The sequence below is a fragment of the Paroedura picta genome, chromosome 8, assembly GCF_049243985.1.
Source record: "Paroedura picta isolate Pp20150507F chromosome 8, Ppicta_v3.0, whole genome shotgun sequence".
Lineage (NCBI taxonomy): Eukaryota > Metazoa > Chordata > Lepidosauria > Squamata > Gekkonidae > Paroedura > Paroedura picta.
In genome coordinates, this window is record NC_135376.1 from 101,617,509 (window position 1) to 101,633,572 (window position 16,064).

At 46.7% G+C, this 16,064-nt stretch overlaps 1 long non-coding RNA gene across 1 annotated transcript in view; it reads left to right on the forward strand.

The window, feature by feature from the left end:
• Positions 1 to 2: 2 nt before the first annotated feature.
• LOC143844053 (uncharacterized) overlaps positions 3 to 16,064 on the forward strand; it is a 28,790-nt gene continuing 12,728 nt past the window's right edge. Inside the window, exon 1 of the long non-coding RNA XR_013233797.1 lies at positions 3 to 379. This is a non-coding gene — a long non-coding RNA (uncharacterized LOC143844053). The remainder of the gene's footprint in view (positions 380 to 16,064) is intronic.

The following is a 16,064-nucleotide window of genomic DNA, read 5'->3' on the forward strand; positions in this document are numbered from 1 at the left end:
GGCCCACAGCAGGCTTCAGCTGGAAGCTGGTTAAACTTGCCCGGATTTCTTGTTTCCTTTGAGAATTCTGTTGTACATTATCTGGAGTTACAAATTCAACTTCAGAAGTCTTCCACCTGAGCCACTTCTACCTGGCAGCAGAGCCTGAAAAAACTCTTGGGTGGCACCTGGGTGAGAATTGGCAGCCATAGGGCGTTGGGCCGAGAAAGGGCTCTCCTACATACTGATATGTTTGTTTATTACCGTCTCACAGACCCCGGACTCCTTGGCCAGATGCTTGGAGGCTCTGAAGTTAAATCCTTTGAAGACGGAGGTCCTGCGGCTGGGGAGGAAAGGTCCAGAACAAGAAGCACAACAGGAGTGCAACTTTCAACTGCAGGTACGGCCAGGAATCTGGGTGTGATTTTTGATGCCTGAGTGGTAAGGCAGCAGACATGCTGTCTGAGGCTGTCTGCCCATGAGGCTGGGAGTTCAATCCCAGCAGCCGGCTCAAGGTTGACTCAGCCTTCCATCCTTCCGAGGTCGGTAAAATGAGTACCCAGCTTGCTGGGGGGTAAACGGTAATGACTGGGGAAGGCACTGGCAAACCACCCCGTATTGAGTCTGCCATGAAAACGCTGGAGGGCCTCACCCCAAGGGTCACACATGACTCGGTGCTTGCACACGGGATACCTTTACCTTTACCTTTACCCCTGTTCCTTTCCCACCCTGGGGACCCTGGGCATTGGGCGGGAGCCTACATCGGTGGCTGCCTTCTCCTGCTGGCCTGATGACGCGGGAGGCGCGAAGCCGGCATTCACTCAATCCCCGGCTGGGCTGCTCGCTGCTTGCTCGCAAGCCCAGGAGGGCCCCGCAGCCGCGCCTGTAGAGGCACCGCCGCCTGCAGCCGTGCTGCCACCTTCAGCCACCGACACCAACCTCACGCCTCGCCGCCAGCCCACGCGGCCGGGAGCAGCCCGCACCGCACCCGCCACTGCCAGGTATGCTGACTTCGCTGTGGCCGACCGGCCATGCCCGCCATAGCTGGCATGCCGGCCCATGCTGGTGCCGGCGGCTCCCAGCGTGAACCAGCCCGCTGCAACCAACCAACCCGGCCAGCCAGAGCCTGAACCATGCTGGCTCTCAGCCATGTGGCTGTTCAGTTGGGTCCCAGGCCAGGACCACTTTGGAGACCTGCATGTTTGGACGGGGGGAGGGGAAGGCTTTTATTTCGTCAAAGGGCATTTCATCAGATACCAGCTGGATCTCTGTATCCAACAAGGACTCTTGAGAGCTTCTACCCCCCCCCCCACACACAAAAATTAAAACTTGTTACCGCTGCATCACACTGCCTGCTCATGTTTAGTTTACAATCCACAAGTACCCCATGGTCTCATTCACACACAGTGCTACCTAGAAGCGTATCCCCCATCCAGTAGGCATGCTTTTCATTTTTCTGACCCAGATGCAGAACTTTATTAAATTGCATCTTGTTCTCATTTGCCCATTTTTCCATTGTGTTCAGATCTCATTGAACTCTGTCTCTATCTTCTGGAGTATTTGCCAGTCCTCCCAATTTGGTGTCATCTGCAAACTTGATGAGTAGTCCCTCCACCCCCTCATCTAGATCATTAATAAGTATGTTAAAAAGTACCAGACCGAGCACCGAGCCCTGAGGTACCCCGCTACTCACCTCCCTCCAGTCTGATGAAACACCATTGACAACAACTCTTTGAGTGCGGTTCTCTAACCAAGTCCCTATCCACCTAACTATCTGAAAATCCAGATTGCAGTCCTTCAATTTATCCATCAGAACATCATGGGGAACCTTATCAAAAGCTTTACTAAAATCCAAGTAAACGACATCAACTGAATTTCCACGATCCAGCAAACCTGTTACTTGGTCAAAAAAGGAAACCAGGTTGGTCTGACAGGACCTGTTGGAGACAAATCCATGCTGACTTCCTTGGATCACCAAATTGTCCTCCAGATGTTTGCAGATCGCTCCCTTTAATATCTGCTCCATTATCTTCCCCACAACAGAGGTCAGATTCACTGGTCTGTAGTTTCCCGGGTCATCCTTCCTCCCTTTTTTGAGGATTGGAAAAACGTTTGCTCTCTTCCAGTCCTCCGGGACATCTCCAGTCCTTAAAGAGGTCCCGAAGATGATGGACAAGGGTTGTGCAAGTTCCCCAGAAAGTTCTTTGAGCGCTCTCCGGTGCATTTCATCCGGCCCAGGGGATTTGAACTCATCCAGTGCAGCTAAATGCCTCTCAACAACCTCTCTGTCCATGTCAACCTGCCATCCAGACACTATCTCTTGGCTACTGCGATCTCTAGATGTGCCTAAACCCTTTGACCTGTGGGAAAAAACAGGGGAAAAACAGATGTAAAATAGGCGCTGAGCCTTTCTGCTTTCTCTGCAACCTCCGTTAGAGGTTTTTCCATCCGCACCCAACAGTGGGCCTATTGCCTCCTTTACTTTACGTTTGCTCCTCACATAACTGAAAAATCTTTTCTTGTTGCAATGGGCTTTCCTGGCCAATCTTAGCTCACTCTCAGCTTTGGCCTTTCTGATGATTGATCTACAGTGCCTAGTAACCTGTAGGTACTCTTCTTTAGAGCTCTGTCCTTCCCTCCATTTCCTGAACATTTCCCTTTTCTTTCTTAGTTCCTCTTGAAATTCTCTGTTCATCTTAGAGCTCCTGCCGTGTTTTCGTTCTCTGAGTTTATTAAAGTTTGCCCTATGAAAATCCAACATCGCCGTCTGGCTACAAGCTTCCTTCCCCCATCTCAAAAGGAATTCTATAAGGACATGGTCACTTTCCCCTAGGGTCCCCACCTCCTTCACCTCATCCACCAACTCTTGCCTGTTGGTCAGTATTAAGTCCAGTATGGCTGAACCTCTTGTGGGTTCATCTACCATTTGATAAATGAAATTGTCAGCCAGGCAGGTCAGAAAGTTGCATGACTGAGGACGCTTTGCAGAGTTTGTTTCCCAGCACACATCTGGGAAATTGAAATCACCCGTGATGAATCATAGAATCATAGAATCATAGAGTTGGAAGGGGCCATACAGGCCATCTAGTCCAACCCCCTGCTCAACGCCGGGCCAAGCACCGAGCCCTGAGGTACCCCGCTACCCCTGAGGTTAGTTCTTTAAGGGCCACTGTTTTGCCATCCCTGACCCAGGTCTCTGTCATGCATGCCAGGTCCATGTTGTTAGCTGCAAAGTAGTCTTGCAGAGTGTGGGTTTTGTTCTTGATCGACCTGGCATTGCACAACATCGGTGTTGGAGGTGGGTTATACACCTTTGCCTCCTCCCTAGTAACCCAAGGGATGGGACGGAGGCGGGAAGGGTCCTGAAGGTGCCTGTGCCTCGGGTCCCTTGTCTTTTCCCACCTCCTCCAACCGCTGTCTCCGCCTCTTCCCCTCAGTATTGGGATCCCTGACTCCATTGGCCCCCTTGATATTGTCACTCCCTCTGAATTAATTGATGTGTGTATTGGATGAGATGAGTCCATGTCTGTTCCAGTTTACTGGTTTATAGATTCACGTGGGTCTCAGTAGGTGCCTAGTTTACTTGGTGGTTTTTCTAAGGTTCCCTTGGAGCCTGGTTCTGTATTTTGGGGATAGTGTCAGTTGTGTTTAGGGAGAGTTTGTGTCTTCGGAGGGATAGTCCCGATTGCTTAGGGCATCTCAGGACTTCCCATTCTGGATTGTGTGTGGGTATGAGCTGTTGTGGGGGCTTCTGGAGGGGTGGCTCTGATCACCAGTTGTGGCATCTCGGGGTTGCCCAGTCCAGATGTGTGATGTGTGGGTCATGTTGTGTGTCGGAAGAGGGATCTTATTTGGGTATCCATGAGGGTTGATTGGGGTAAGAATAGACGTAGGATTAGGTTACTTGGGTAGGGGAGAGGTTGGTTGGGTAGGGGAGAGTCAAAGGGGGGGACTAGCCAGGTTGGAATAAGAGGTAATCAGAATTGGTATTGGTTGGATAGATGAGGTAATTAATTATGGGTATGTGAGGTAATTAATTATGAGTATTAACAGTTTGGATAAGGATGTAAGGTAGGTGTTTTAATTAATTAGTGGTGTAGTTGGATAGGTATTTGAGTTAATTGGGGGTTAGATCAAGATGGGTAAGGGATCAATCAATTTGAGGTGGATGAATTGATTAGGGGTGCTGTGGGTGTTGTGTTGTTGGGGTTGGTGAAGGTTCTCTTTTGTGGGTTGTTGTCCCTGCCCAAGTCTTTACCCTCCCCCTTCCCCTTCCCCTTTGTACTTTCCACCATGTGCACATAATCAATGAGTTCCTGTCTGATGTTCCCTCCTGTTATTGTTATTGTTCTCATCCAGGTCTTTATCCTTCTCCTTCTCTTATTATTTCTCTTTTTTCTGAGCAATCAATGGTTCTCATCTGGTTTCCCTCCCTCCCTCTTTCTTAGTTTGTTACGCACACCCAAGGTTTTATCCCCTTTCCCTTTTGTGTTTTCCCTTTTTTCTCTGAGCATACAAAAATAGTCAATAAGTTTATACTTGATTCCCCCTTATATACTTGAGTTTATACTTGATTCCCTCTCCCTCCTTCTTAGTCTGTTGCTCACACCCAAGACTTTATCCCCTCCTTCCCTTTTATATTTTCCCTTTTCCCGCCCTGAGCATATATAGTCAATGAGTTTATACTTGATTTGCCCCCTTTATACTTGAGTTTATACTTGATTCGCCCCCTCTCCCTTCTTCTTAGTTTGTTGCTCCCACCCAAGACTTTATCCTCTCTTTCCCTTTTATGTTTTCCCTTTTTCCTCTGAGCATACAATAGTCAATGAATTTAATCACTGTTCTGCTCAAATCTTTGTCCCTCCCCCTCCCTTATAATTTTCCCTTCCTTTTTTCTGAGCAGCCAATGGATCTTGACTGATTTCCCTCCCACTCTGGATTTTGTTCTTACACAGGTCTCCCCCCCCCCCCCTTTTATGTTTCTTTCTTATTCTGTATATGCAGTCAATGGGTTCTTTCCTGATCTTTCCAGATCTTTATCCCTCCCCTTCCTTCCCTTTTTATTTTCCCTCTTTTTTCTGGGCAGCCAATGGTTCTCGTCTAAATTACCCACTTTCCCTCCCTCTTAGTTGTTTTTCCCCACTCAAGTCTCTATCCTTCCCCATCTCTTTTAAACTTCCCTCCTTTTTTCCCTGTTTGTACAATTAAAGAATTCCCGCCCGATTTCCCTTCAGTCTGAATTATTAATATGGTCCAAGTCTGATCTTCTGTTGTAAACTTCCTGCTCCCACTAAGCTGGGTCTTTATGGTCAGGTTTTCCCCCTCCCTGCTCCAGTGTCCCAAGGGCTTCTCTTTCTACCTCCTCGGGCGGTAGCGGAGGCGAGGCGTTGGTTCAATACGGTTCCTAATTGGAGAGGAGGTGCAGCGGAGTCAGCGGAGGCGCTGCGCATGGTCTGCTTTGATGCCGCTGGTGCGGCCACGCTTGCGATGTGGCTGCAGTCCCAATGTAGTCCGAGGATCCTGGGATGATGGGTGGGGTGGGCCGCAGCAGCAGGCTGGCGACGAGCCGTGATAGGGCAACGATTGTGAATGGTAACTCCGGCGCTGAGCCCTGCTCCTCCCTAAGTCCCGGGCAGCAGTCTCCTCCCCACGCGTGAGCTCGGTGGGCTAAGAGGTGGACAGCCGCGGCTCGATCTTTTTACTGTGCAGCGGGCGGGTGGTGGGCAGCCGTGGCCCTGGCGCCGCACAGCAGGTGGTGGGCACCAGGAAGGTGGTCAGCAAGGTGGACTCGGCGCAGAGGATGGTGGGCAGCGGAGTGGGGTGGGCGGACGATGGGCAGCTACCAGATGGTGCGCTAGTAGGTGGTAGGCAGCCTCCAGGGTCCCTGGCAGCAAGCTTGGGGGGCTCTGGCAATGTCCAGCGGCACTGGTGGCTGTAATTACCTTTTTTCTTTTGGTGTCCTTACTTGAATACCCGTTTGTTTCTGATTTCCTTTGTTAATTCTTCTGGAATTGTTGCTTTCTATTTGAGATTCGGAGTTGTAGTTGCAGCTGCAGACCACGTTCCTTCTGGGGTTTTTTCATTTTTCTTTAAATTTGGATAACCAAATTGACAGGTTATTTAATTTTGTATCATCTGGCCAAATTCTGGCAATTGTGGCGGCTTTTTTCTGGGCTGGGCTTATTTAGTTTTGGGAGCAGTCTGATTTCATGACTGCTCCAGTCACCATCATGGATAGAAGTTCTCAACTGCTTCAGGATGGCTTGGTTTTTGGTTTAAAGGAAGCCCATGGAGTGTATAAGAATTTTTTCACATTATTTTACCTGTAAAAATCAAGTAAAAAGCCAGGATTTGTATCCATCTAATTTCTCAATTTAGGTTTAGGGTTAGGGAAAGTATCCTTTTGGATAGCTAGGTTTTTGGGCTAAAAGTGAAAATTATGTAAAAAATAGGTTAAGTTCTCAATTTAGGGTTAGGGCTAGGGAAAATATGCTTCAGGACGGAGAGGTTTTTGGTTTATTTATTTTATTTATTTATTTTTAGATTTATATACCGCCCTCCCCAAAGGCTCAGGGCGGTTTACATTAAACTAATCAACAATACATGAAACAGCCTTCGTTAAAAACATACAGTAATTAATAACAGTATAACAGTATAACAATATAATAAATAGTATAACGATGCAACATTGCAATACCACAACAGGTGGAGTTCTGGGAGGAAGGGGGAGCGGGGGGAGTGGGGGCCCTTCATTCGCTGTTGGTTGTGCCTGGTCTCAACCGAATGCCTGGCGGAGGAGCTCCTTTTTGCAGGCCCTGCGGAACTGTTTAAGCTCCGTCAGGGCCCTGATCTTCGCCGGGAGCTCCTTCCACCAGGTGGGGGCCAGGACAGAGAAGGCTCTGGCCCTGGTCGAGACCAGGCGGACTTCTTTAGAGCCAGGGACCATTAGCCGGTTGGTGGCAGTGGAGCGCAGAGCTCTTTTGGGGGCATAGGCAGGGAGGTGGTCCCTCAGGTACACTGGGCCCTGACCGCGTATGGCCTTGAAGGTAATAACCAGAACCTTTAGTCTTTTCCGGAATTCAACTGGCAACCACTGCAGTTGGTGGAGAATGGGCCGGATGTGGGACCTCCACGGTGTTGCTGTGAGGATCCTGGCCGCTGCGTTTTTGACCAGCTGTAGTTTCCGGGTCAAGGCTAAGGGCAGGCCTGCGTAGAGCGAGTTACAGAAGTCCAGTCTAGAGGTGACCGTCGCATGGATCACTGTGGCTAGGTGTTCCAGGGCCAGGTAGGGCGCTAGTAGTTTGGCTTGGCGGAGACAGTAAAATGCCAGCCGTGCTACCTTTGTGATCTGGGCTTCCATTGTAAGGGAAGCATCCAGAATCACACCTAGGTTCCGGGCGGAGTCAGGAAGCATTTGGGCTGGGAAGATGCTGTGACATCATTGGGGATTTGAACTCATCCAGTGCAGCTAAATGCCTCTCGACAACCTCTCTGTCCATGTCAACCTGCCACCCAGACACTGTCCTTTGGCTATGGCCATCTCTAGATGTGCCTAAACCCTTTGACCTGTGGGAAAAAACAGATGTAAAATAGGCACTAAGCCTTTCTGCTTTCTCTGCATCCTCCGTTAGAGTTTGTCCATCCGCACCCAACAGTGGGCCTATTGCCTCCTTTACTTTACGTTTGCTCCTCACATAGTTGAAAAATCTTTTCTTTTTACAGTGGGCTTCCCTGGCCAATCTTAGCTCACTCTCAGCTTTGGCCTTTTTTGAATGAAAGGAAGCATTAAAGCTGGAGAAGATGCTGTGATGTGATTGGGAAATCCCACGGGGTCTACAAATATTTTTTCACATTATTTTACCTGTAATAATTATGTAAAAAATAGGAATTTGCTCCCGGTTAAGTTCTCAATTTAGGGTTAGGGTTACGGAAGGGTTGCTTCAGGATGGGGTGGTGTTTGGTTTAGTGGAAGCATTAGGGCTGGGGAAGATGCTGTGAGGTGTTTGGGGAAGTGTTACCCAAATTGCTTGGACACGTGTCCTAAAAACACGTATCTTTGAGCTTGTGGGGAATATTAGCTCAAATGCTGCGAGAGGGGGGTAACTTAGCGTTATCGGATCGTTACCTTTGTATACGAGGGTTTATTCCGCCCGTGGGAACTCAAGGCAAACACAGATTTAAAGGTAAAATATTAATATAAGCTTTTATTGAAAGGAAAATAACAAAAAGACACATAAATAGCTAACACACATACAAGCAGTTATATAGAGAAGGGAGAGGAAGAGTGGAAGGCTTGATAGTTACCTGTCCAAGGAGTGGTGGGTCAGAGGAAGGAGCACGAACCAGCGTGGGAGGTCCCGGGTTGGAAGACACTCAGAGTGTCTGTGTGAAGCCACAGTTTTTATAGGATTTTGGGAAGGGGGCTACGTGCCAAGGCTCAGGTAAGCATGTGCTGGAAGTTTCCAGGGTCCCCAGAGATTAGGACAATACCTGGCCAAGTGGGGGGGGGGTGATGGCTGTAAATGGATTTGGATAAAGGTATTAATGGCTCTAAGGAAGAGAGCCATCAGGTCTAGCTGGCAGGGTGTGGGGAGGAAATATCCCCTGGCAGAGGGGCCAAGTGTGAAAAATGTTGCAAGACAAAGGATTTTCCTAGGAGCCCTTAGGCAAACAGGAAGAAGCCAGTCCACTCACTTAGAAATACAATGGGGGGGGGGGTCGAGAGTAGGGCATGGAGGCACCTGGATTTCCAAACCTGAGGCAGAGAGCAAGATTTAGTCTGGCCTGGCTTGGCTGACCCTAGCAGTGTCATGGCTTTAGCTTAAGCCTAGACTATTGTGGGGTGCCATTGGTTATAGAAGACAGTGTGCCAAGGCATAAGGCAGGGATCCTGCCATGCGTAACATTCCCCCCCTTCTGTAGTGGATTATATGTCCAATTTATTCACTACAGACCAATGTATAATGCGTTAGTGGCGGCAAAGATTGAAATTCAGACTAGAAATTCAGAGAGAAAAGTGGGGCCATCTTCTGCCACTACAAAAACTACAGAAACTTAAGCCAAATTAAAAACAAAACACATTTAGGAGGGGTTTGGGTGACTTAACGAAAGCTGTGAAGTTGCCGTTCCTCTTTACCACAACCACTCAAAACTAAATGTAACATACATGAACAATGAACTAGCTAAGCGTGAGGTCTCCACAATATGAATAAAGCAATAAACCAATGCAAACTAATACGTTGAGCAAGACAATCTAGCAAACAATAGACAAAAAGCAAATGCAGGAAAAACCAAATTCTATGCAGGCAGGAAACTGTGGGCAGTACCTGAACAATATTTTAGAATGCAAGCACTAGGCAATCCTAAAAATGCTGGCAATGAATATCAAGCAATTACTATGAAGCAGGCAGAAAGTGCCAGAAATTAAAAAGTTAGACAATGAACTAAGCAATGGCCTCTAATAAGCAATGCAATAAGAACAAGGTAAAGCTAAGCAATTTAGCAAAACTTATATACATAAACTAGCAAACTATTTAAAACTGATACAGACACAATGCAATAGACAGTGAGTTGAAATACAGGGCACAATACAATTTGGAATACAGACAATACAGTTTGAAAAACTTCCTCCCCCCCTTGTCCCATTGGTAAAGGTGGGAGTGAAGCTGGAGATTCCTTGAATAGTTGAACATGAGGATTGATGAAGATGAGCAACTGGATCAGCAGTTGAATATGTTGATATATATATGCATATATATATTTTGTTGTTGTTGTAAGATATTGCTGGATGATGTTTGCCAACACATAGAATGGTAAAGGAGGTTCCTCAATGGGGGTAAAAAGCAACTTTGGTGAGGATCCATTTTATGAGAGAGCCACTGGCAAGAGGTTGTGGCAACAAGCAAATAGCTGGAGATGTGTTCAGCATACCAGTTTATCTTTCTTCCCCCCCTTGTGACTGAAATGGCAGGGGAAGAGGCGGTGAAGGCACTAATCCAGGTTGTCAGAGCGTACGCAGGGTCAGAGATTGCACATAGAAGAAGCAGCAGGCCAGCTGGGTAGTGAGGCTTCATAGAACAGGAGCTGGGGTAAACAGCAAGCATCAGTAGTTCACCAGCAAGTAGGCTGGGGCAGAAAGCGCAGAGCAGCAGGTCATGACCACAGGAACGCATCCATAGCAAACGCAGGCAGAGGATCGCTGTCATCTTGACCAGGTCAGGTCTGGAGGTTGGCGAGCAGGAACAGCATGCAGGCAGGACCATCAGAAATTGGTTGTGATGCACAAGCCTGGAACCTCCCTAGGGCAGACTTGGCAGACGTGGGTTGCAAGAATATTTGAGCGGCCCAGGGCATCAACAGCACAGTGGAGCTGAAGAGCTCAAGGGGAGACACCCAATTGAGAGAGGGACAAAGATTGACAAAAGTTCAGTGGAGAAGTGTGTGCAGCTGCAAAGAGTGATGCTGCAAAGTCTGTTGAGGCTGGGCTCAAGTAGGCACACAGCCTGATGGATATACAGATTAGGAAAAATACTCAAAAATGTAGAGCTTTGAAGACAATGAACTCAAAATGAAAGATTGGAGCTGAGGGGTGCCCTCATAAGTGACTGTCAAAAAGATCTACTGTGGTGGGTGCCCACCATGACCTTACAGAGACTGAAAATAGAATTTAAGAGGAGCTAGATGCCATCTCCAGGGAGGGAGAGGGAGATTAGAGTACAATCATAAGACAAGGGAAGGAGGATGCCAAACTCCTGGTGAGTTTGGGAATTTGAGAGAAAACTGATAGATTACTATGGGTGACTGAAGCAAGATGCTTGTAGAAATACACAAGAGGAGAGAAAGTCCTTCAAGTCCTGTAAGAAGATAGTTTTTGGAGGCTAGGTCTACTGGCCTTCTGCACTGTTGTGTAAAAAGAAACATTCAGAAAAAGAATCAAAGAGCCAAAGTTAAAGGTTCCTACAAACATGTTGCAAATGGTCTATGAATGAATAGATTAGCAGCTTAAATACACATATGTATATGGGGGGGGGAAACAATTGCTAGATAGAATCTGTTCAATTGCTTCCCAGTTAATAAGCACAAAAAGAAATAGATGCTCTGATATGCAATAGGTTAAGAGCATAAGCAGAAAACCTACTACAGATTTTTCTCTATAAGGAACATAAGATAAATCAAAACACAAAAAGAAAGCTTCAAAAACAAAACTTGGATTGTGATCTACAAAGATCTTGCTATAAAGAGCACAAGAGAGGACTCCTAATTAAAAGAGGACTCAAAAACATGGCAAAAGAATTTGCAAAATATTGTGGATTGACATAAACAATCTAAAAAGTTAGAGCACATAAGCACAAATCTAAAAGCAAAGGTTTCTCCTAAAAATGAATAAAACAAATAACCTTAAAGAAAATTTAAAGGTTGAGGTATAGAAACTTGTTTTTCAGATTGAGATCTGCCTGCTGGTAGGCCAGGCTGATTAGATGCCAATTGCTTCTTTAAAAAGTTACATTGGAGTACTGCTGAGGATATGAGTGGGAAAGAATGAATGAGAGGAACATGAAGATGAAGTCAAAGTCCCATTACACAATAGTGTGTCAAAAGAATTGTGTTTTTAAGGAGGAAAGACTATTCCTCTGTACATACACAGAGTGCCTTTTCATAGGAGCCAGGCTGAGTGGAAGCCTGAGTACCCAAATGAAAGGTCTGTATGAAGCTGTTTCAAAACATATTCAAAACAAAAACAAAATTGCAAAAACAGATTTTTCTTACGAAAAAAGGGAAAAAAAGTGTTAACTGCCAATTAAAATTTAAACTAGGAAGTAAAAATGTCAGAGGGAAAAGCTATGGAGGGAATGCCTTTTCTCAAAGAGAAAATATTTCAAATATTAAAAGCAGCCAAAATTGTCTTAAAATAAAAACTAAAACAAAACATATTTTAGAACAGAACAATTTTACTGTACTCTCCCCCCCCTTAGATTCTCTCTGAGGTAGGGGTCAGTCTTTAAAGAAACAAAACTTCTTTCCTTACTGATTTAGGAAGAAAGAATAAAGTTCCTTTGTTATGTGGATTAGTTGCCTGGATGGGGGAGAGCAAGGCATGAGTCATGGGGCTGAGTGCCTAGGAAGGCAGTTAGACAAAGAGAGTCTGTTTTAAGATTGCAAAATAGTGGCTGTTTCAGTGTGACTGCAACTGTAGCTGGAGGCTCTACCAATTGCAGCCAAATTTAAAATTTGAAAATTTTAAAGTAAAAATGGAAGCACACATGTTAAATTAACTCAGTGGCACTGGAACTATTTGTGGAAGTTGAGAAAATAATTGGAAATCTGTTAACTTTAGGGAAGCTAAGAGCCTTGCAACAAATTCTTCCCTGTTAAAACAATTGTTGTCAACTTGGATTTTGGAACTCTGTACAGGTTCAGAGGCAAGATTTACTTCCTGACTCTGTGATGGGGGAACTGAGGACATTTCCTCTTCTTTAAAGACAAGAGGTGAAGCTGGGTTACTGGGTCTACTGTATTTTCTTTTCAATTTATTATCTGTGTGGCTTTGGAAATCCAGTACATTTTGCAAATGTGTTTTTACTTTAAAAAGTTCACCCTGGAATTCCTTGTTTTTCTCATTAAGATCCTTAATTTCTAAATCTTGTTTCTGGGTAAGAGTTTTAAATTTCTCTATTTCCTTCTGCCAATCCTTAGGGGATTGAGAAGAAATTTCTATGGGGCTAGTTTTCTGTAGCTCACATCTAAGTATGTCTCTGTTCCTTTTCTCTCTAATGGCCTTTACAAAACCACACATGAGTACAGATGTGGGTTTGTCATGATACTGGGACATGTCTGCTCCAGCATTTCTAAGTTCCTGCCACAGAAAAATCCGGTCACTAATTTTATTCTGCTGCTGAGGGGCAGAATTTCTATTCTGAAAGTATTTAGGTTTGAGAGTATTTGGGGGAAAATTATTTGAAGGGAAACCATTTTGTGGCTTACTCCTTTCTCCTGGCTTCTGTTTGCTCCAGCCATTAGGTGGCTGCAGGGAGCGATTGTCTCTATTCCTATTAGAATTGGGGTGATTCTGATTAAAGCGGTTCTCCCTCTTGATCCTGTACTGAGAGTGGAGACCACTGTTTGCCTGAATGTTTAAATTTTTGGAGTCCTGGTTAGTGGGAAATTCAAGAGAACCTGATTCTCTAAGCTGGCCTGCAATGGGGAGCAGTTTCTGGATTTCCTGCCTCTCAGTTCTATCTGCAGGGGTTGTAACTAGAACTGGGTGGAAGGGAGCTGAATTTTCCCCTTGGGGTTCTATGAACATTTTGGGGGTTATTTCTTCTGGCAGAGACTCAGAAGGTAGAAGGGGAAGAGTCTCTGTATGAATTGTGGCAACTAGAGCCCTTTGGAGCTCTAACTGCTTTTCAAGTTGCTGCATTTTTCTATGGCATGCCTCATGGCTTACTTGAGCATGCTTGGCCACATTGTTCTCCACTAGGAACTGTGCAGCTCCCTTGATCTTAACTAGCTCTGCTTCTAGCTCGAGAATGTGAGCCTCTGCTACCTCAGCTCTTTGCCTTGTGGCTTGGAGCTGACTTTCTAGTTCCTGGACGGTCTGAAGCTGATGAGCCTTCTCCACCCATGCACTCAAGCGCTCAGTTCTCATGTCCTCCATCTCGGAGAGGTGGATGATATGAGCCTCACGCTGTTCCAGGAGATCAGCTAACTGGGCCTCCCGTTGTTCGAGACGGTCAGTCAGCTGAGCTACCTGCTCCTTCACTAGGGCATCCTTCTCCTCTAGGGCATGTTGCAGCTCAGCAATCTGGGCTACACTGTCCTGAAGGGCAACAAACATACCCCAAGTGGCATAACAGTCTTTACTGCCACCCCCGAGCTTCCTGGTGTTACACCATTCTTGGAAAGCCTCGGTAAGGGTTTCCAGGGGGTTGGAGCTTTTAAAAGCTCCCGGGCGCCAGGGGTTCTGGCCGCCCTTCTTGGTCACCCAGAGTGTCAATCTGTCTGCTGGTTCCTTACGGGCAATCAGGCCAGTCAGATTGAATCTGGATGCCATTTCTTCCTATTAATTTCCAAGATCTTAAAGGGGACGGGGCTTGGTTTTCTGGCTTCTTGTCGCTGGGCAAGCAAGCACAGAGGGGATGAGTTTAGGGGCAGCCGCTGCTCGTCTCTTGAACAGCAGGGGAGAGAGGGAAAAGGATCCCGTGGAGTTTAACCTCTCACGGGTGTGGCTAGTTTGTTTTTGGCTGAGAATGGCCGGGGCGCTTCTCAGTTCAGGGCAAAAACTACCAAAAACCAAGCAGATGGCTGATTTTTCCAATCAAGGTTGCCGGAGCGCACTTGATCCTCGGGAAAACCACCGAAAACCTGAAGGTATTTTTAGGGAAGAAATCACTGGGGGATTTTCTTGCGGCTTCTATATCCTTCAAAGCAGCAAGGGGAAAAGGGGGAAGGGCTCCCGTCAAGGCACGTCCTTACGGGGTTTGGCTAGTTTTCTTATTTTATACCGAGATGGCCGGGGCTCTCTCGATTCAGGGACAAAACTACCAAGAAAACCTGAGGGTACCGGCTAATTTATTCGGTTAGGATCGCCCTGGCTTTCCTGAACACGGGGAAAATTACCAAAACCTGGATCATCTGAGCTTCGCAAAGCCCGCTTGAGTTCTCGTGCCACTCCCGACACTCGAAACTCCAACTCCTGCGGCCGCAGGGCAATTTTGTGCTACAGAGAGCGACTCTGCTTGCACAGATTTTAGCAGTAGGGGGATTTTCCTGGTCCTTCCTACAGCTAAGAGGAATTTTGCCTAACGCCTTCCTACGCTTGGCAAATCCCTAGTTGTTGGGTGCGTGTCGTCCACCCGCCCGTCTAAGCCTAAGAAAACCTTGCTTCGGTGTTCCTAGCCTTAAAGGAAACTAATCTCCAGCAGGAGCAAAACAATAGCAAAAGGGTAGAAAAGAGAGAGAGAGGCCAACCCTTTTAGAAAGCACACTTCCAAGAGCACATTCACACACTTATGCCAAGAGTTCAAACGGGCTTTTCCCCTTACGTCCGGGTTACTGGAGAGTGCCGTGCGTCCACTTTACTCCCGAGTAAGCCTGGGGCAATTGCCCGCGAGATCCACCATAATCTGTTACCCAAATTGCTTGGACACGTGTCCTAAAAACACGTATCTTTGAGCTTGTGGGGAATATTAGCTCAAATGCTGCGAGAGGGGGGTAACTTAGCGTTATCGGATCGTTACCTTTGTATACGAGGGTTTATTCCGCCCGTGGGAACTCAAGGCAAACACAGATTTAAAGGTAAAATATTAATATAAGCTTTTATTGAAAGGAAAATAACAAAAAGACACATAAATAGCTAACACACATACAAGCAGTTATATAGAGAAGGGAGAGGAAGAGTGGAAGGCTTGATAGTTACCTGTCCAAGGAGTGGTGGGTCAGAGGAAGGAGCACGAACCAGCGTGGGAGGTCCCGGGTTGGAAGACACTCAGAGTGTCTGTGTGAAGCCACAGTTTTTATAGGATTTTGGGAAGGGGGCTACGTGCCAAGGCTCAGGTAAGCATGTGCTGGAAGTTTCCAGGGTCCCCAGAGATTAGGACAATACCTGGCCAAGTGGGGGGGGGGGGTGATGGCTGTAAATGGATTTGGATAAAGGTATTAATGGCTCTAAGGAAGAGAGCCATCAGGTCTAGCTGGCAGGGTGTGGGGAGGAAATATCCCCTGGCAGAGGGGCCAAGTGTGAAAAATGTTGCAAGACAAAGGATTTTCCTAGGAGCCCTTAGGCAAACAGGAAGAAGCCAGTCCACTCACTTAGAAATACAATGGGGGGGGGGGGTCGAGAGTAGGGCATGGAGGCACCTGGATTTCCAAACCTGAGGCAGAGAGCAAGATTTAGTCTGGCCTGGCTTGGCTGACCCTAGCAGTGTCATGGCTTTAGCTTAAGCCTAGACTATTGTGGGGTGCCATTGGTTATAGAAGACAGTGTGCCAAGGCATAAGGCAGGGATCCTGCCATGCGTAACAGAAGGCCAAGGAGTGCATTAGTATTTTTTCACACTATTTTACCTGTAAAAATTATGTAAAAAATAG